General features: G+C 37.5%; 1 protein-coding gene across 1 annotated transcript in view; it reads left to right on the plus strand.

Moving 5' to 3' along the window:
- Positions 1 to 21,645, plus strand: part of RNGTT (RNA guanylyltransferase and 5'-phosphatase) — a 521,901-nt gene that overhangs the window by 279,870 nt on the left and 220,386 nt on the right. The gene's annotated exons all lie outside the window — the stretch shown is intronic.

The following is a 21,645-nucleotide window of genomic DNA, read 5'->3' on the forward strand; positions in this document are numbered from 1 at the left end:
AAGGCTGGCGGTTCAAACCCACCAGCCACTCCTCAGAAGGAAGGTTGGGCAATCCTACTTCCGTAGTGATACTGCCTCGGAAACCCAAGGAGCGGTCGCTATGAGTTGGGGCCGACTCGACGGCAAACAACAACAAGAAGTTAGTGAATTACCCTCCTTTCCCCTTGCACCACTGATAACTATTAAAGAATGTTTATTTTTGCGTGAAAACCTTTTCTTGACTTTTTATATTAGTAGTCTCATACAATATTTGTCCTTTTGTTATTGACTGATTTCACTCAGCATAATGTCCTCCAGGTTCATCCATATTAAGAAGTGTTTTGCAGATTCATCATTATTCTGTAATATTTTGTAATATTCCATTGTGTGTATGTACCATAGTCTGTTTATCTACTCATTCGTTGACAGGCATTTAGGTTGTTTCTGCCTTTTTCCTATTGTGACTAGTGCTGCAATGAACGTGGGTAAGCATGTATCTGTTTGTGTCATGGCTCTTATTTCTGTAGGATATATACCTACCACTGGGATTGCTGGATCATATGGTATTTCTGTTTCCAACTTTTTAAGGAGTTGGCCACACTGTTTTCCACAGTGGTTGTATTGTACCATTGTATAATCATACCAGCAATGTGTGAGGTTTCCAGTCTCTCCACACCTTCAACTTCATTTGTTGTTTCCTGTTTTCTTGAACTTTGCTATTAGTGCTTGGGTAAAGTGATATCTTATTGTGGTTTTGATTTACACTTCTCTAATAGGTAATGATCACAAGCATTTCTTCATGTGTTTGTTGACTGCCTGAATGTTTTCTTTGGTGAAGTTTCTGTTCATGTCCTCTGAATATTTTTTAATTGAATTATTTGTATTTTTGTTTTTGAGATGTTGAACTTTCTATAAATTTTAAAGATTAGTCCCTTGTCCGTTAGGTTTTGGCCATCATGACCAGTGGGGTTCAAATTAGGTATGCAAGGATGGTTCAGCATTAGAAAAACAATCAACATAATCTACTACATAAATAAAACAAAGGAAAGAACCAGAGGATCATCATATCAATTGATGCAGAAAAGACATTTGGCAAAATCCAACACCCATTCCTGATAAAAACACTCGACAGAATAGAAAACATAAAACTTGGGTAGCAGACAATTACCTTACCCACTATATACCACCAGAGCTCCTTAAAACTATAAAGACCATCAATTATAAAATAGAGACAAACTTGTTGTTATTATGTGCTGTCGAGTCGGCCCCGACTCATAGCAACCCCTCCTTGGGTTTCCAAGGCAGTATCTCTATGGAAGTAGATTGCCCCATCTTTCTTCTGAGGAGTGGCTGGTGGGTTTGAACCACCAGCCTTCTGGTTAGTAGTCAAGTGCCTTAGGCACTATGCTACCACAGCTCCCAGAGACAAACTTAGTGGCCCTAATACATGGCACAAATACACTATAAAACGTAACTAAAAATGCACAAACAGCAGAAGACAAACTAGATGACTAAAACCAAAAAAACCAAAACCACTGCCGTCGCATCAGTTGTGACTCATAGCAACTCTATAGGACAGAGTAGTACTGGCCCCATAGGGTTTCCAAGGCTGTAGACCTTTAAGGAAGCAGACTGTGCCATCTTTCTTCCACAGAGGGGCTGGTGTGTTTGAACTGCTGACCTTCTGGTTTGCGGTCCAATGCTTTAACCATGACACCACTGGAGCTCCTAGCTAGATGACTGAGAACTCCTAAAAGTTAGACACTTTACACATCAAAAGATTTTACCAAAAGAGTTACAGAAGAAGTCACAGACAGGGAAATTTTTTCTCTGATGTTTCTTTTCTTTTAAGAAACTTTCCAGTGACTTCTTTTAAATTCCAAAGTGTTTCCTTGCAGAGTGCAGAATGAAAATACCCATTGTTCCTCAAACAGTAAAAGGAGCTTTGCTCTTTGCATATTCTCCTCAGAGACTTTCCAGTGGGTTAAAATCAGTCTCTGGTTAAGATCAGTCACTCTGTGCCCCTTTCGTTTTCTAGTTCTTCATCTATAAAAATGTAGAAATTCTGTGATGATAATATAATGATCAGTATTTGTTGTTGTTGTTATGTGCTGTCGAGTTAGCCCCTACTCATAGTGACCCCTCCTTGGGTTTCCAAGGCAGTATCACTATGGAAGTAGATTGCTCAACCTGCCTTCTGAGGAGTGGCTGGTGGGTTTGGGTGTGACCAATATATGTGAATATAATTCAACGCTTAAGAATTTCTTCCTTCTATCAGTTGTCTGGTAAAAACGTGGTTGGTAAAGAATTTCTAATAAAAGAGAGAATGAAGTCTTCTTACTTTACTTTCCTTAACACATTATAAAATCCCCAAGTGACACAACAGTTAAGTGCTCGGTTGATGTCCAAAAAGTTAGTAGTTTGAACCCGCCCATCGGCACTGCGGGTAAAAGACGTGCCAGTCTACTCCCATTAAGATTATAGCCTACACAAGGCAGTGTGCCCCTGACCCTGTATAGGATTGACAGACGATGTTTCTATTTGCATATTTGTATGTGCTGTAAGAATGTCTGGGTGTATAGTGGAGCTGGCAAGGGACAAGGGTGTGCTGGCTTTTTAGGCACAGCCAGCTACCCTGAGGGAGAAAGTAGTTGGACCTGTGGGCTTGGGACAATGGTTGCAGGGGATATCAAGCTCAATTGATATAACAAACTACACAAAAACATTGTTCTGCATCTTACTTTGGTGAGTGTTGTTGTTATGTGCCATCAAGTTGAACCCAACTTATAGCGACTCCTCCAAGGGAGGTTTCCGAGGTGGTATCACTACGGAAATAGATTGCCCAACCTTCCTTCCGAGGAGTGACTGGTGGGTTTGAACCACCAGCCTTCTGGTTAGTAGTCAAGTGCCTTAGGCACTACACTACCAGAGTGTCTTAAAAACTTGCAGGTGACCATCTAGATACAATGATGGTTCTCTCCTCATCCAGAGCAAAGAAGAATGAAGAAAACCAAAGATACATGAAGACAATTAGTCCAAGGGACTAGTGGACCATACGATCCTTAGCCTATATAACCATGAGACCAGAAAAACTAGATGGTACCCGGCTGCCACTGTCAACCATTTGGAAAGGAATCAGTGCAGAAGATCCTGGATAGAGTGGGAGAACCATGTGGAACAAAACTCTAAATCATAAAAGAAGACTAGGTTTACTGGTCTGATAGATCCTGGAAAGACCCCGAAGACTGTGGTCCCTAGTTACCCTTCAGGTCTGGAACTGAACCTTCCTATGGCTTCCAGCCAAATGTAGATAGGCACATGGGGTGAACAGTTACATCAGGTAGATACACTCCTTGGAGCGATCAATCATGGGAGAACAGAAGGGCAGTGTTTACACAGAGAGATAGCTCAGGGAGTGAGAGTACATGAGAGAGAAGGACACAGGGAAGAGGTAAACAGGGAGGAAGTGAAGAGAGCTGTTGCTTTGTGGGGAACTGCAGTCAGTGTCATGAAACAACCAAATGTCTATGAACTGCTGTATGGATAATGAATTGCTCCGTAAATTTTCACCCAAATCACAATTGAAAAAAAGATTAGAGCCTAGAAAACCCTTTGGGGCTCTTTTACTCTGTCACATGGGGTTACAGTGAGTAGGAATTGATTTGATGGCACTTAAAAACAACAACAAAAACAATTTATCTTTTAAATGGAAATTTAGACTGTTGAAAGAGAAAATAGACTTATTATCAAGGTTATTTCTAATACTACATGATTTCCTCTTACTAATTTTTTCTGCCATTATTTCAGTAGACTTTTTAGTTTTACACATAACAGTGCTCGTTATTTGTGGTAGCTATGCTCTATAAAGTTGCCTTGAACACTGAATTAGCGAATACTGAAGTGTTGCTCTAGGGGGAATATAGAAATTGGTTTCTGGGAGCTTCTGGTTCCCTGGAGCCTCAACCTATGAATATATAACTTTGTTTTATGTTTTTTTCTTTTAAAACAAACAAAATCTCCTTATATATTGCTTATGCACTAACTTTGAACTCATGCCTGAATGAAGTTTATCTAATACTTGTATTTTCTCTGTGAGGTATATCACAGATACCTTGCACTTAGGAACTCCATGCAGCACTTTAACACTATGCTTGGGGGACATTTTTTTAAAAAAATGAAGTCACCAAGAAAAAGCACTAAAATGTGAAATATGTGACACCAAATAGACTGTGAAAAAGACACTTGTTTACAAGATGAGAGTTGAAACAAGAAGGCAAATCACTGCTGCCTTTAACCTCAGATGAGACTGTTTGCATTGGGTGACTCAAAGTTTTTACCAGTCAGTACATTGCTGGGGATGCCTAATTAAAAACAAAATCTGCCAGTTTGGACAAACTCTTCAGAAAAGTAGAAGAGAAAGAAAACAGGTTTTGTTGTTGTTGTTGTTGGCAGGGGGTGTGGTTTTCTATCTTTTAATCATTGAATAAACATTAAGCTAGAATGTGATTTGCATCGCAGGCAATCTGCTACATTGCACAGACAGAAAGGGATTTTATCCTTTCATATAGGCAGGCAGATGCAACCCTTTTCATACATGTTTTCAAGAGGAATGATAACTGCCCAAGCCTACCACCTCTGAGTTGAATCTGACTCATAGTGACCCTTAGGACAGAGTAGAACTGCCCCATAAAGTTTCCAAGGTTGTAAATCCTTATGGAAGAAGATTGTTTTATCTTTTGAGCAGCTAGTGGGTTTGAACCACTGACCTTTTTTGGTTAGCACCAAATGCTTTACCCACTAAACCATTGGAGCTCCAAATGATAACTAGTTCTCAAAAAATAGTTAACAGCACCATTTGCATACATAGTTTGCCCTAAATTTCTCTACCTCTCTATGCTGATTAAGGAACTCTGGTGGAAGGAAGATGGGGCATTCTTCTGTAAAGATTGGAAACACTTAACGGGTCACTATGAGTTGTAATTGACTAGATGGCAGTGGGTTTGGTTTTTGTATGCTAATTGCTTTTATCCAAAGAAAAGAATACATTTCTTAAGCCTTTATGACTGGAGATAGGTTTGTAACTTGGAGCTAAGCCTCAGCTGAAGTTAGCCTCCAGTCCTCCCAGAAAACTGGGGGATAGGAGTGCTATCGTTCTTGATTGATTGCATTTCAAAGATATTGCTTCCAGGTTCTTGAGAAAACATTCCTGTGTTGTAAACTTGGCAAGAGGCTTTAGCCTTTAAAATGATTTACATTTCAAAGAGGCATAGAAGGAATTTATAATTTCAAATTTTCTAAAAGAAATGCTCTGAGAAAAGTGAGGGTGGACTAAGTCCCCTGCCTTTTTTCTTCGACAGAATTGCAGTAAGTTTGTCTGTCAGTCTCTTTTCATCTAATTTGTATTTTCCCCTAGAGCAAGACCACTAATGACCATGAGTATTGATGTTAAGTTTACAAATAAATTTTAGCTAGCAGGCAAATTTCCAAATACAGAATCCATAGATAATAAGAATCAAATGGTACCACCTAAATTATTAATATTTTATACAATATATGGAATGCCTTGGAAAGGTCACATTTTCTTAGTCATGGACGTTTTTCTGAAATACTAATTTCACGTACCAGAGTCTTAGGCTCGTTTGTGTTTGTGAAAAGCTTGTTTCATTAGAAAAAAGTATTTGACAGTTGCCTGTGTTGGTAGTAAGGATTAATTCATGATACAGTATTACGCTGTACTAGTTATTAGTCTGTAGTTAATTTCTTTGATTTTCCATTAAATTTTAATGATTTCAGCCTTTTTGTTTCTTAATATGTGGCAATTGTAGTTGTAATTTCTCATTGTCATTTTCTACCTAGTTTCTTATTTCTTAAAAATGCTTGTTACAACTCTGAACTCCCTTAATTTTTGCCACTAATATGTACCTTTCAGTTGGAGTGCTGGTGGTGCAGTGCATAAGGCAATTTGACTGCTAACCAGAAGGCTGGCGATTCAAACCCACCAGCCAGCCGCTCCTGGGAAGGAAGATTGGGCAATCTACTTCCATAGAGATACCGCCTTGGAAATCCAAGGAGGGATCACTGTGAGTTGGATATCGACTCAACGGCTGTCGGGTTTTTTTTTTTTAAATATACCTTTCATTCTGTTTCCAGTGTGCCCTTTAATGGGACTTTACTGTTAATTGGCAAGATGCATGACAAATGTGATACTTAGCCACCTGTCTGTGCTTTCCATTTTATTCAGTGGTTCTTTCCTGCTGCATGTGCATTAAGTTTTCCAAAGGATATTCTAAATATAAAATATATTAACTATGCTATCCAGAATAGACCCCAGTTTTATGTGAATCCATTCAATGTAAGCAGGAGGCAGTTTTCTCATTCATATGCAAAATTTCATTATGTTGAACTGTGTGGGGTTTGTTATTTTTTCATTATTTTGGTTTCGTAATTTCAACCTCAAATTCTCCCTCAAAAGCTGATTTTTCTATCCTTATTTTATCCTTGGTTTAGACCACTGTCACAGGGGAGGTCCTATGTATTCCATTATCAGACTTTGATTTGTCAAATTTAGGACTTGTCTACCTCCTTTAAAAAATGAAAATACAAGTTTCTATTCAGACAGGTAAACTTGAATGACATTATCAATCTCTATATGGTATTCTGCTAAAGAAAGCAGACATTTCTTTATAACTTTTTCATTGTGACTCTTAGGATTTTTCTTTAAAGATTTCTCTTTATGGCTTTAAAAGAGGGAATACTTAAAGGTTTTTTTTTTTTTTTTTTTACCTCCTCTTGCCTAATTCTTTGGGATTAAAACCATTGTGCTTATATATTGCCATCAAGTTCCTTTTCTTTACTAGGTAAAATGGCCTTTTCATGATTGCTATTGCATGTTCAAAAGGAAAGACCTTAAATTTCCTTTTCAGCTGCTCTAAGTCTCTATATGCAAAGAGGTAAGAAAAGAGTTGATTACAGGCAGTTGTAGCTTCCCTTGGTGGGAGTAGATGTGATTTTAGATGGGTCCAGGGACAGGACATTAAAAAATGTTGCCTCACATAATAAGAAATTTAGTCCCATGCCAGTGTTTATTTTCGTCTGATTATATTTTAGTATCTGATTATAAATTCTTTTTATTTTTAGTTTTTAATATTTTGCTAAGACTTGATAATTTTTTCTCTTTTAACAAAAAGAATGTAGGCCTACCTTTCCGACTATTCAATAGGCAGTGTTGTTGTTTGTTGCTCTTAAGTCCCTCTGGCTCATGGCGACCTTATGCATAACAGGATGAAATGTTATCTAATCCTGTGCCATATTATGATTGTTGGTATGATAAACAGCATAGCTATTGGAATTTAGTATTATCAGTTCAGTTCCATTAGATCTGATTTTAGAACTACTTACTGTTTGGGTAAGAGATAACCATTTTTAATTTATGGTAGTGGTATGAAGTTTCTTGTTTTCATTCTCCAACCCACACTAAACTCACTGCTGTTGAGTCGGATCCGACTCATAGCGACCCCTCCTTGTGTTTCTCCAGGCGGTATCACTACGCAAGTAGATTGCCCAACCTTCCTTCCAAGGAGTGGCTGTTGGATTTGAGCCGCCAGCCTTCTGGTTAGCAGTCAGATGCCTTAGGCACTATGCTACCAGAGCTCCCCTTTTTCATTTTAGGGTGAATTAATTTAAAAGAAAAGCGGTAAGTAAATAATAGTACTGCTATATTCAGATTGGCAGAGATTGTGAGAGTGGTACATGTACATGAAGAACTAAAATTTAGAAAATAATATGATACTTAGTATAGTATTTGCTTCCTGTAGCTGCTGTAGCAAATTGCCATAGACACGGGGACTTAAAACACTACACATTTATTCTTTTCTACTTCTGGAAGTCAGAAATTAGTTTCACTAAGCCAATAACAAGGTGTTGGTAGGGTCCTAGGAGCTCTGGTAGCATAGTGCCTAAGGCACTTGACTGCTAACCAGAAGGCTGGCGGTTCAAACCCACCAGCCACTCCTCGGAAGGAAGGTTGGGCAATCTACTTCCATAGTGATATTGCTTCAGAAACCTAAGGAGGGGGTCGCTATGAGTCGGGGCCGACGGCACATAACAAACACACACACAGGTAGGGTCATACTCCCTCTTGAAGCTCTGGTGGAAAATCTGGTTTCTTGCCTTTCCCAGCTTCTAGAGCTGCATTCTTTGTCTTGGGGCCCCTTTTTCAAATCTTCAAAGCAGCAGTATAGGATATTACTTTAGTGGTCATATTACCTTCTTCTGTATCAAATCTCCATCTGCCTTCCCCTTAAGAAGCACACTTGTTACTGCATGTAGGCCTCACCTGGATAATCCCAGAAAATTTCCTCATCTCCACATCTTTAACTTAATCATATCTGCAATGTCTTTCTTGCCATATAAGAAACATTCACTGGTTCAAGGGAGTAGGACCTGAATATCTTTTAGGGCCTTTTCACAGGCTACCACAGTTATCATAGCTTGATATGGCATTTCTAAGTAATAGTCATAGACCCTAATACCCTATGTAATTTCTGAGTCTGTCCTCTTAAGATATGTAAATTACCATCCTTCATTTGGCTTTCTGTTATTTCTCATTTTTGATTTATTTTGTCATTTTGTTCTTGTATTTTCTTTTGAAATTGTTCCAGGGTTTTGTCTGTGTTTCCTTGATCTGTCTCTCAATCCGTTGAAGGTACCTAAACATAATTCTTTTGAATTCCTTATCAGGGAGTTCCAGTGCTGCTGCTTCCTCAGGGATGTGTTCTGGGTCTGTATTCTGCTCCCTTGTTTCTACTGCTTTAACTTGTTTCTTTGTGTGGGCTGTGATGGTCTGCTGTCTCCAAGACATTGTGACTTTGTTGTATTTATATTTGATTGGTGACTGTATGTTGGAGTGGTTTGCCTGAGATTTTTGTTTTATTTATTTATGTATTTATTTTTTGAATGTGTCTAAGTAAGCAGGGTACTGTGCTCCTCTATTCGCTAGTTGGCAGCACTTAAGCAGTCACCACCTGATTTCCGGTGGGTGTGATAGAGAATGAGAGTGGCTGCACAGATCTCTGTTAACTGCTTGTGAGGAGCAGTTAAAGGTGAGTCAGGCTTTATTGGTGGTTGAGTCGGGGCTGACTCGATGGCAAATAACAACAACAACAACATCGTTGGACAGTTAGTGCAGAAGAAAGTGGTGGCCATCGCTTAGTAAGTGGAGCTACAGGAGGTGTGGTTGGGTCGTATGGGCTTGGTTCCTGTCTCCCACTCAGTATGACAAAAACAACAATTGAAAAACCCATCAAAAAAGTAAAAGAGGACAAAAAACACGCTGCATAAACACTAAGGAACAGTCACCAAAAAGAGAAAAAAAAACCCCAAACCTGCACTATCTGGGGAGGGGGAATCAGAGAAAAGAGGTAGAGTAGAATAATGAAGAAAAAAATGAGAAAAATGCCAAAGGAAAAACAAGGAAGGGGGAGAACCACAAGAAGGAAAAAAATGAGAACCAGGAAAAGGGAAGAGAGGAAAAAGCTGCAAACTAAAACCTGGAGGGGAAGAAGAAAAAATAATATTAAAAAGGATGAAAAAAATAATAATTTTAAAACAGACAAACTGAAAAAAAAAAAAAAAAAAAATCTGGGCAGGACAGGGGCATTGGAGCAAACAGACTGGAATGGAATTACTTCCAGCCCAGAAGGTGGATGGGAGTGAGGGATGGCCACACCTCCATTATCCAAGAGGATGTGGGGTCTAAGAGGAACACGGGAAATATCCTGCCTTTCCAGTCCTCAGTGTATGGTATGTCCTTGCTGTCCTGGCTAGTGGAGGCTATTCTTAGGTCCCTGGAATCTGAGAGAATACTGTCACTTTAAATATCTAAAATGGTTGAACTAACTGCCTGTAAACATTCAAAATGACTGCATCCTCCAGACATTTGGCTTTCTTTTAAAAGCAAATTCTAAATGAGAAATTTAGAGCCTGTAAGTTTGGTGGTTTTTTTTTGGGGGGGGGGGTGTTGATCAGGCCAAAACTGTACTACGTAAATTTGCCAACAGTTATGATTTTTTTTCTTCTGGGAAAGTCTAAAGCCTTTTAAGGACCTCAGCTTTTAATATTAAGTACAGAGTAAGAGAGACTTATGATAAAATAACATAGTATATTAGATTTTTTAAAATAACTGTTAAAATATGTACAAATGTTTCCACTCTTTATTTTTAAATTGGGGGAAGTCCAAATGTTAGAATATGTAACTCTTCTCTGAGATTCTTCAGTCTGTGCATACGACAGTCCTCCAGTCTCTTGCCTGGGTGGCATTTGTCACGGAATGCTGGCTAGATTGCTGTCAGCATTCTCAGAGTAGACAAGACAAGGGGGCTAGAGTCTGTTCTTCAGGATAAACTTTCACTTAAGCCTCTAGTGTTATGCTTAAGTATTCTGGACTGGAGCTTTTCTCCTGGTTTTCTACAGAATTAACGTATTTCCTGCCTTTTACTTGGAACTAAGGAGAGAACTAGGAAGGGTGTGCATCAAAATTGTATCCTTTCACCGTACTTATTCAATCTGTATGCTGAGCAGATATCCGGGAAACTGGACTATATGAAGAAGACTGCAATCAGGATTGGAGAAAGATTCATTAACGATTTGTGATATGCAGATGACACAACCTTGCCTTGTAGATGACTTGAATCAACTGATGAAGATCAAAGACTACAGTTTTTGGTATGGATCACACCTCAGTGTAAAGAAAACAAAAATACTCACAATTGGACCAATAAGCAACATCCCTGTAAATGGAGAAAACATTAAAGTTGTCAAAGATTTCATTTTACTTGGATCCATAATCAGTACCCATGGAAGCAGCAATCAAGAAATCAGACGTCATACTGCATTGGGCAGATCTGCTGCAAAATACCTCTTTAAAGTGTTAAGGAGCAAAGGTGTCACTTTGAAGACTAAGGTGTACCCAACCCAAGCCATGGTATTTCCAGTTGCCTTACATAAATGGGAAGCTAGACAATGAATAAGGAAGACCGAAGAAAAATTGATACATTTGAATTGTGGTATTGACAGAAAATACTGAAAATACCATGGATTGGCAGAAGAATGAAGAAGGTCTTAGAAAAAGTCCAGTCAGAATGCTCCTTGGAAGCAAGAATGGCTGGCTAGACGTCATCTTACCTACTTTGCTCATGTTGTCAGAAGACACCAGTCTCTGGAGAAGGATATCATTCTTGGTAAACTAGAATGTCAGTGAAAAAGGTGAAGACCCTCACTGAAATGGATTTACACAGTGGCTGCAACAGTGGGCTCAAGCATAGCAAAGATTGTGAGGATGATTACTGCTGGGCAGTGTTTCGTTCTGTTGTACATTGGGTGACTGTTGGAGCTGACTCAGCGGCACCTAACAACATCAGCAGTAACAAGGAGGGGACCTAAAGGTTCAGATGCTCCATATCCAGCTTTTCAACCAGTCTCCTTGTTTTCAGTCCGTTGCCTTACTCCCTTTCTTCCTTGCAGCATTCTCAATTATGTTTCTTATAGCAGCTGACCCCCTTCTGGGGTACTGCAACATGCATGCAGCATGAATTGTTTTGCATTGGATCCTTCTCTGGAAGCACATGACATTCAGTTTTTTTTCCTTTATGCTTTATTAATTTCTACTTTGTGCTTTTCAAAAGTAAATTGGCATGCTTTTTCTGCTGTTGTCACTTTTCCTAGTTTTCCTTTTTATTCTTTCCTATAATATCCTGTTTTCTGTAACTCCCATTTTAGTGAGATTTCAAGTCAAAGTGAATATAGTGCACACACTTAACCCACCACATTCATCAGAATATTCTCTAAATTCCCATGATGTAGTGGTGTAGCTATTGATTGTCTTGAGCCAGCAATTCAAATACATCAAGAAACTGCCTGCTTTCAGTGACCAGTCGAGTGATCTGAAAGAGTAAAGTCTGGATAAAGTGGAGAAGAGTGAAGCAATTTTGATTTTAACCTGCCATCTATTCTCTGGTACAACCAAGTATTGAAAAGGAGAATGAATTGTGAAAGATAAAGAATATCCATGGTGGGTCAACTTGTGGAAAAATTTGTGGGCTCGAGTGTGTTTGGTACTAGTTACTTAAAACTTAGCAAAAAGTTAATTTTGCTATTTTACATTAATTATGGTGAGTGAATTGAAGTTGAATAAAAGGTAGAAGATGTTATTGCTGCAAAAAAAGAAAATGTTTTGGATACTGGCAAAACAGATACCTAAGAATAGTGTTAAAGATACTATACTAAAGTTATGATTCGTTCCAGGGCAAAATCCCCAAATCCAGTTTAGAAAAAAAGTTTGTCTTGCTTTTGAGTTAATATTTTATTTCTCAGAGACATATCATATAACACAGTCATAATTGTACATAGTTTATCAATATTTTTAAGAAAAGGAAAAAACAAAGTAAATAAATGGTTTATTCAAGAAAATAAAACTTAGGGTATTTCTTTGTGTTTATAAAGAAATATACCAGTATTTGATATTGACTAAAGCACAAAGCAGTCATTAACATCACAGAAGCCTTGATTTAAACAAAGTAGATTAAATTCCATTTACAGACTTAACAGAAAATCAGAAGTGAAAACATACCCACAGAATCATCTAGTCCAGTTGTTTCAAAATTCAGTTTCCAAAATTCTGGGTTTCCAAAAAAAAAACCCAAAAAACCCTAAATTCTAGGTTTCTGTAAACTGCCTCAGGGGACCACATGGAGGAATAGGTTACTGGGTAAATGTTCTCCTTACTTCACAGCAGTTCTATTTTATTTCTCTTATGTGTTATACTTCTAGATAAGATTATGTTTAAAAAAGGTCTTCTCCTGCTAAGTAAATAACAGTGATCTTTTCTCATTGCGAAATCAAGCACATTTTTCAGCCTTTTTGTTACTTGATTACCTAGGCGATAGTCTGTACTACTGTTCACTCTCTTTTTTTTTTTTAAAAAAAACTTTTTATTGTGATTTCAGTAAAAGTTTACAGAGCAAATCAGTTTTCCATTCAACAGTTCATACACTTTTGTTTCATGCCATTGATTACAATCCCAAAATTGTAACAGTACTCATCCCACTTCCTCTCTGTGTTTCCAATTTCCACTTGCTCTTTTCTATCCTTTCTTGAACTTTGTCTCTACCCTTTTGATCTGATACGGTTGATTGTTCTAAGGAATAAGAACTTCTGTGGTGATATTAATCACCTCACACACCTGTCTATTACTTAGTTGAATGTTGTGCCACAAAGGTGAGTTCACATCCAGATTTGAAGGGCGACTAAGGGCCATCGTCTTGGGGGTTCCACTATTCTCTCTGACTAGTGAGTCGGGTCTTTTTATGAATTTTTTTTTCCTACATTTTTCTCCCACTCTATCCAGGACTTTCTATTGTGATCCTTTTCAGAGTGATTGGTAGTGGTAGCCAGGCACCATCTAGTTCTTCTGGTCTCAAGGTCTTGGAGGCTGAGGTTCACATAGTCAGTTAGTCCTTTGAACTAATTATTTCCATGTGTCTTTGATTTTTTTTTCAGTCTTCTTTGCTCCAGACTGGTAAAGACCAATAATTGCACTTTATATGGCCGCTTGCAAGCTTTTAAGACCTCAGTTGCTACTCACCAAAGTAGGATGTAAGCATTTTCTTTGGGGACTATGATGTGCCAGTTGACCTCGATATCCCCTAAGACTGTGGCCCTGAGCCCCCAGGTCCAGTGACTCATTCTCTCAGGGTGTTTGGTTATGGCTGAGAAGTTTTCATAACTTTTCCCCTGTAAGCTCCACTATATTAATGGACACATTTGCAGCATAGGTAAATACGTATGTAGAAATTTCTTCTATCAAATCTCTATATATTTGTAGGTATAGTCCCATTCATTAGTCTTGCAAAATTCTATCACAGTCTCCAGTGTCACGTCTATCACCAAGGCCATATTTTCCAACTACTGGTGATTCTTTTTTGTTTCCAATTTTTGCATTCCAATCACTAGTAATAGTCAAGCCATCTATAAATAACTACCTAGCTTGTTTCCGCCCAGTCTCAAACTGGGGGCTTTTCTTGTGTTAGGTGAATGTGATCACCACTATACAATGGAAACAACAACATAAATGGCAGCTATACGCATAGACTTTGGAATATATCCCTCCTGAATTTAGAGACCATCTAAAGAATAGATTTGATGCATTGAAAACCAGTGACCCCAAACCAGAAGAATTGTGGGATGACATCAAGAACATCATCCATGAAGAAAGCGGAAGGTCCTTAAAAAGGAAAGGAAGAAAAGACCAAAATGGATGTCAGAAGAGACTCTGCAACTTGCCCTGGAATGGAGAGTAGCTAAAGGAAATGGAAGAAATGACAAGATAAAAGAGCTGAACAGATGATTTCAAAGAGCAGCTCGAGCAGACAAAGTCAATTATTATAATGAATTGTGCAAAGACTTCGAGTTAGAAAACCAGAAGGGAAGAACACACTCATCATTTCTCAAACTGAAAGAACTTAAGAAAAAATTCAAGACTTGAGTGGCAATATTGAAAGATTCTATGGGCAAAATACTGAATGATTCAGGAAACATCAAAAGAAGATGGAAGGAATATGTAAAGTTACTGTACTAAAAAGAATGGTCAGTGTTCATCCATTTCAGGAGGTGGCATCTGATCAAGAACCAGTGGTACTGAAGGTAGCAGTCGAAGCTGCACTGAAGGAATTGACAAAGAACAAGGCTTCAGTAATTGACGGAGTGCCCATTGAGATATTTCAAAAAACGGATGCTGCACTGGAGGCACTCACTGTCTATGCCAAGACATTTGGAAGACAGCTACCTAGCCAACTGACTGGAAGAGATACATATTCGTACCCATTCCAAAGAGAGGTGATCCCACAGAATGTGGAAATTATTGAACAATATCACTAATAGAATATGCAAGTAAAATCTTGCTGAAGATAATTAAAAAACAGTTGGAGTGGTGTATTGACAGAGAGCTTCCAGAAATGCAGGCTGGATTCAGAAGAGAATGTAGAATGAGGAATATCATTGCTGATGTCAGATGGATCTTGACTGAAATCAGAGAATACCAGAAAGATGTTTACTTGTGTTTTATTGACTATGGAAAAGCATTTGACTCTGTGGATCATAACAAATTATGGATAACATTGAGACGAATGGGAATTTCAGAACGCTTGATTGTGCTCATGAGGAACCTGTACATAGATCAGGAAGCTGTCATTTGAACAAAACAAGGAGAAACTGCATGGTTTAAAATCAGGAAGGGAGTGTGTCAGGGTTATATCCTTTCACCATGCTTATTCAATCTGTATGCTGATTAAATAATCCTAGGAGTGGGCATCAAGATTAGAGGAAGACCCATTAACAACCTGTGACATCCAGATGACTTAGCTTTGCTTGCTGAATGTAAAGAAGACCTGGAGCACTTACCGATGAAGATTAAAGACTATAGTCTGCAGAATGGATTACACCTCAACATAAAGAAAATGAAAATCCTCACAATTGTACCAATAAGCAGCATGAGAAATGGAGAAAAGATTGAATTTGTGAAAGATTTCATATTACTTAGTTCTACAATTAACACCAGTGGAAGCATCAGTCAAGAAATCAGATGATTTATTGCACTGGGCAAATCTGCTGCAAAAGACCTCTTTAAAGGGCTAAAGGGCAAAGCTGTCTCTTTGAAGACTAAGCTGCACCTCTAAAGGCATGATATTTTCAGTTGCCTCATAGGCATGTGAAAACTGGACCATGAATAAGGAAGACCGAAGAAGAGTTGATACTTTTGAGTTGTGGTGTTGCTGAAGAATATTTAAAGTACCATGGACTTCCTGAAGAACTGAGAGATCTGTCCTGGCAAAAGTGCAGCCAGAATGCTCCTTGGAAGCAAGAATGGCCAGACTTCATCTCACCTACTTTGGTCATGTTGTCAGAAGGGACCATTCCCTGGAGAAGGATATCATGCTTGGTAAAGTTGGAGGTCAACAAAAAAGGGGAAGGACCTCAATGAGATGGACTGACACCATGGATTGACTGGAATGATGGACTCAGGTATAGCAAGGACTGTGAGGCTGGCACAGGACCAGGCAGTGTTTTGTTCTGTTGTACATAGTGTCGCTATGAGTTGGAGCCAACCTGATGGCACCAATCAACACCAACATACCTGGATCTGAAGGAGTTCTGGTGGCATAGTGGTTAAAGCATTCAAGTGCTAAGCAAAATGTCAGTGGTTTAAACCCACCAGCCACTCTGCAAGAAAATGATGAGTCATTCTGCTTCTGTAATGTTTACAGCCTTGGAAACCTCATGAGGCAGTTCTCCTCACCCAGTGGCAACAGTCATTCACTTTTCCACACCTGTTCACCTTGCATGTTTATCTATGTATCTATTTGTAGATTATTTTTTGTTATTACTGTTACTACAGGATTACATATGTAATAGTATTTGCCTTTGTTGTGTTTAACTCTTGTCCTCCTCCAGTGTCTTCCTTTGCTTTGATCATTTTGTGCTGACCTCCTCCTTAATTGTATATTGCCCTCGCCTTGTCTACTCTTTCTTGAAATATTCTCTTCTGTGGCTCCCACATTTTCAATATCGTTCTAACCTTTTGCCATTTTTTCTGTGTGTCTTGTTCTAGCCATTGAAATGTGGAGCTTCTCAAGGCTCAGTGTCCTGGACCTTCCTTCTTTTTCATGCCCTGCTCTCTCCCTAGGAATCTCATTCACACCCATGTCTTTGGTTATCTCCCATAAGCCTGTGACTTACACTTTTGATTTTTATTTAAGGTCCAGATTTATTTATCTAATTGCCTATCCTGATAGTGCCTTTGGAATTATTCAAAACCACCAGAAACCTAATCTATTTCAAGGTCAAACTCTATCTCTACTCCCAAAGTAGATAAGCACACATACAAACTATAAAATCAACCCTTTTCAGCCTTTCCTACCTCAGTAAATATTGCCATACCTTAGCAGTTACTTAAATCAGAAATCTAGATGTCGTCTTTGATACCGTCTCCCCTTTTATCCCTGTAGTCCATCTTGAAGTCATGTTTTATTTCCTAATTATCCTTTCAGTTGTACCTTTTTCTCTTCATTGCCACTGTTAAAACTCTAATCTGACTTGTAATTCCCTCTTGCCTGGACTAAAGCAGCTGCATCTGGCTCTGTTTGCTAGTGCTGTCATAACAAAAGTACCATGAGTGGGTGGCTTTAAAGAACAGAATTTATTGCCTCACAGTTTGGGAGGCTAGGAGTCTTAATCTCGGGGATTGTCTGTCTGTTCTAGGAGATGATTCCTTGTCTCTTTCAGCTTGGGCAGCCTTGGTGTTTCCTAGTGTTCCTTGGCTTATAAAAGGGTCCTCACATGGTGCTTCTGCCTGTGTGCATTTGTGTCTATGTCTGTACTTCCCTTTATAAGACACCACTACAAAGGGATTAGATTTAGCACCTACCCTGGTATGGCTTCTTTAACATAACAGAAGAAAAACCTTATTTCCAAATAGGGTCACATTCATATGTATGGGGGTTAAGACTTTAGCATATCTTTTTTGGGGCACACAGTTCAATCTTAACAGCATTCTAAATGGTCTTGCAACAGCCTCTCTGTCTCCCTCCTGTCCGTTCCCCATAGTATGTCCAGAGTGATCTTCTTCCTTAAGTTCTTTAACAATTTCCCAGGTTAAAGACCAACATCCTTCAGATGAAGAAATTGAGGAGCACTGAAATTTATTCAGTTTTGATTTGAAGCCAACTGTTGCTGTCAAGTTGATTCCAACTCATAGTGACTCTGTAGGACAGAGTATAGCCCCCCAGTGTTTCCAAGGCTGTAAGCTTTACAGGAGCAGACTGCCGCATCTTTCTTCCGTGGAGCGGCTGATGGATTGCTAACCACTGACTTTTCGGTTAGCAGCCAAGTGCTTAACCATTGTGCCACTAGGGCTCCTTAGATTTGAAACCACTCTATTGTGCTTTTTTTTTTAAAAAATCATATGCTGCCATTTGGTTTTCCCATGTGTTTTGCTGATGACTCAAAAATCACTTCAATATTTTTTTCATTTAAAAGTGTCTTAATTTATTTCATGTATAGTGTTTTTTAAAATTTGAAGGGTAAACTATACTTGACAAAATATTTTGGGAAAAATTGTTAGTACTTTTTTCCAAAGAGCTACTTATTTTCAGTATAAATTTGTAATTTTTCTAAGGTTTAAGGTTCAGTTTCCATCATTTTTAAATGGTCATTTTTAAAAACTAGCCATTTTCAAACTGAATTTCTATCTGATTATTAGTCTATATCATAAACCAATTAGGTTTTATTAGAATTTTACTTATAAAGTTTTCAGTTTTTAAAATTAACATTTCAAATTGCTCATCTTTTGTCATTTGTCACCTAAAATGCATATTTTAAAATGACTACTTTGCATTTTAATATGAAAAGGTAGTAGGTTTTTTACTTTACAGCTATTATATAATTTTATTTAATTTGCCAAGTTGGTAATAAAATTAAATCTAATTTATTAACTTTTACAAGAAGATAGTAATGGTTATTTAGGTAATATAGCAAATTTTTACTTGTAGTAACTGAAATGATTAATTTTTAATCTTTTAAAATACTGTATTTGATTTTACTTTTATCATTTAGATTGTTTTTATAATTAGATTTCTAGATAAGAATTTTTATGCCACTAATGGAATAAAAACAGAATTGTGTGTAGTAGATTGCAAAATTGAGGCAATAATAAATATCTTTAAAGTATTTTTGTTTGTTCTGAGAAAAATGAGTTTTTAAAAAATTCACCAGCTATACTGGAGCTAGTAAAACATGTATTGTTTTTATCTTCAGTTTAGTTAGTGTATTAATGCTAAGCAATAGTGATATAATGGTTTTTTATTTTTCTTCACTATCTTGATTTTCTCTGAGGTAGATCAGCTTGATTTTATGTCTCTAGCATTAATCAATTTGCATGTAAATTTCAAGTCCGCCTTGGTGACTTGCATTCTTATGAAATATTAATGATTTTATTAAATCTTTACTACTGCCGTGTATATTGAATGTTATGGGTAGATTGTAAAATTAATATTGGAATTAGTTTAATGCCTTGTCTTAAAGTACATGTTGAATTAGAGTTGTTTTCCTTCATAGCAAGGATGTTGTTACCATGGTGAGAGCTTCTGTTTCCATGACATTTGCTTGCATGTCTTGATAGGTCTTCAGGTGAAGAAGGGCTCTGTTTCCTGGCAGACTGGAAGAGTGTCATTCTATCTTATCCCAAAACGTTTTCCTTTTTAATTGTAAAAATAGAATATTTCCAAGGAATTATGATAGCAGTATTCCAAGAGTAAAATGCACCTTACTTATTTTAATTTTTTTTTTAACTTTTGAAACACAGTTCTTAAGCTTGCTTTTTATAATGAAGATAAAGGAGAAGAGCATCATTTTCTAGTTTTCTTAATAAAATATTTGTGTTTGAATAGACTCTCCTTAACAAAATAAATTGCTGAAGAAGAATAATTTGTAGTCCACCTCAATTGTGTATATATATTATTCTGCAACTAAAAGCAACTGCTAATGATAATATATATTGGTTGTGGAGAAAAAGGAACTAAATATAAATAAGGAATTCATAAAAGTGAAAGAATCAGTCAACTCCTGGAGGGTAAATGTACAAAATACAAATCACAGTGCTCAGATAAGTGATGCATATTGAATTTTTATGAACTACTTCTTTATTACTGATAATTTATGGTTAATATAGATTTTTTTAAAAAAGTTAATTTTATATTGGTATATTCTGTTTATTTTACTAGGTAATATATTCACATGACTCAGAAATTTTAAAATGTATTAAAAAATACATAGAAGAAAGTTTCCCTGTCATAGTTCTGCCCTCTTCATTGATAGTTTTTAATTTATTTTTTCATAGTTTTATTTATGAATTTATAAGAAAATACAAATATATTAATATATTCTTAACATAACCCCTTTTCAAAAGGATAGCATATTGATTTGTGCTTTACTTTTAAAAATTTTCCAAGTATATTTTTCTGTATGTATTTTGTTAGTGCTCTAAACTTAGCATGTTGGGGGCATATTGGAATCATGCAGCAAAAGATAGGGCTTTTAATTGGCATACTTTTTGTTGTTGTTGTTAGGTGCTGTTGAGTTAGCTCTGGCTCATAACAGCCCTGTGTACAACAGGACAAAACACTGCCTTGTCTTGTACAATCCTCATAATCCTTACTATGCTTTATCCCATCCTTGCAGTCACTGTGTCAATGGATCTCGTTGAGATTCTTCCTTTTTTTTGTTGACCCTCCACTTTACCAAGCATGACATCCTTCTCCAGGGAATGGTCCCTTCTGACAATATGACCAAAGTAGGTCAGTTGAAGTCTGGCCATTCTCGCTTCTAAGGAGCATTCTGGCTGTACTTCTTCCAAGACAGATTGGTTTGTTCTTCTGGCAGTCCATGGTATTTTCAGTGTTCTTCACAAACACCATAATTCAAAGGCATCAACTCTTTTGTCTTCCTTATTCATTGTCCAGCTTTTACATGCTTATGAGGTGATTGAAAATACCATAGCTTGGGTCAGGTGTGCACCTTAGTCTTCAAAGAGACATTATGCCCTCCAACACTTTAAAGAGGTCTTTTGCAGCATATTTGCCCAGTGCAATACGTCTTATTTCTTGACTGCTGCTTCCATTGGTGTTGATTGTGGATCCAAGTAAAATGAAATCCCTGATAACTTCAGTCTTTTCTCCAATTATTGTGATGTTGTTGCTTATTGGTCCAGTTGTGAGGATTTTTGTTTATGTTGAGGTATAATCCATACTGAAGACTCTGATTGTTGGTCTTCATCAGTAAGTGTTTTAAGTCATCTTCGCTTTCAGCAAGCAGGGTTGTGTCATACTTTTGCTAACAGACAAAAATACATATATAGCTTCTATCTCCCCCCACCACTAGAGTTTTTTCTTTTTTTGTTGTACTTCTTTTATTTAGCCATCCCAAATGGTTACAACAGTTCCAGGTTTTAGAACAGAGTATTTAAAAGCACATATTTTGTCGATTTATAATAAGAGAATAGATTTTCTTCTTGTTCTTGAAGTTCGATGATAACTTTAGTGGCTCTATTGGTAAACCAGATCATTTTTTAAAGAACAGCAGTCTGTAGTGAGTACATATTTACACAAGCTATTCTTCTGCCCTAACTACTTTCTTCTTATTTTTTATTCATGTTATTTGTATTCTCTCCCTCTTTTCCTTTGTGAAATTTGCCAGTGGCAAATTGATCTTTTCAAAAAACCAACTTCTGGTCTGGTAGATTTTTCTGTAGCCCTTCAGTTTTCTGTTTCATTGATTTCTGCTCGAATCTTGATTATTTCCTTTCTTCTGGTGACTGAAGGCTTTTCTTGCTGTTCTTTCTCTAATTGTTGGAGATGTTCGCTTAAAGTGTTGATTTTGGCTCATTCTTCTTTTTTGACGTGTGCATTTATTGCTATAAATCGGCCTTTGATCACTGCTTTTGCTGTGTCCCATAGATTTTGGTATGTTGTGTTTTCATTCTCGTTTGATTCAAGCAGTTTTCGAATTTCAATTTTGATTTCTTCTCTTACCCAGTCTTTCTCAAGGAGGGTGTTGTTCAGT

The sequence above is a fragment of the Orycteropus afer genome, unplaced genomic scaffold, assembly GCF_000298275.1.
Source record: "Orycteropus afer afer isolate SDZICR_OR568_19922 unplaced genomic scaffold, OryAfe1.0 scaffold00011, whole genome shotgun sequence".
NCBI lineage: Eukaryota > Metazoa > Chordata > Mammalia > Tubulidentata > Orycteropodidae > Orycteropus > Orycteropus afer.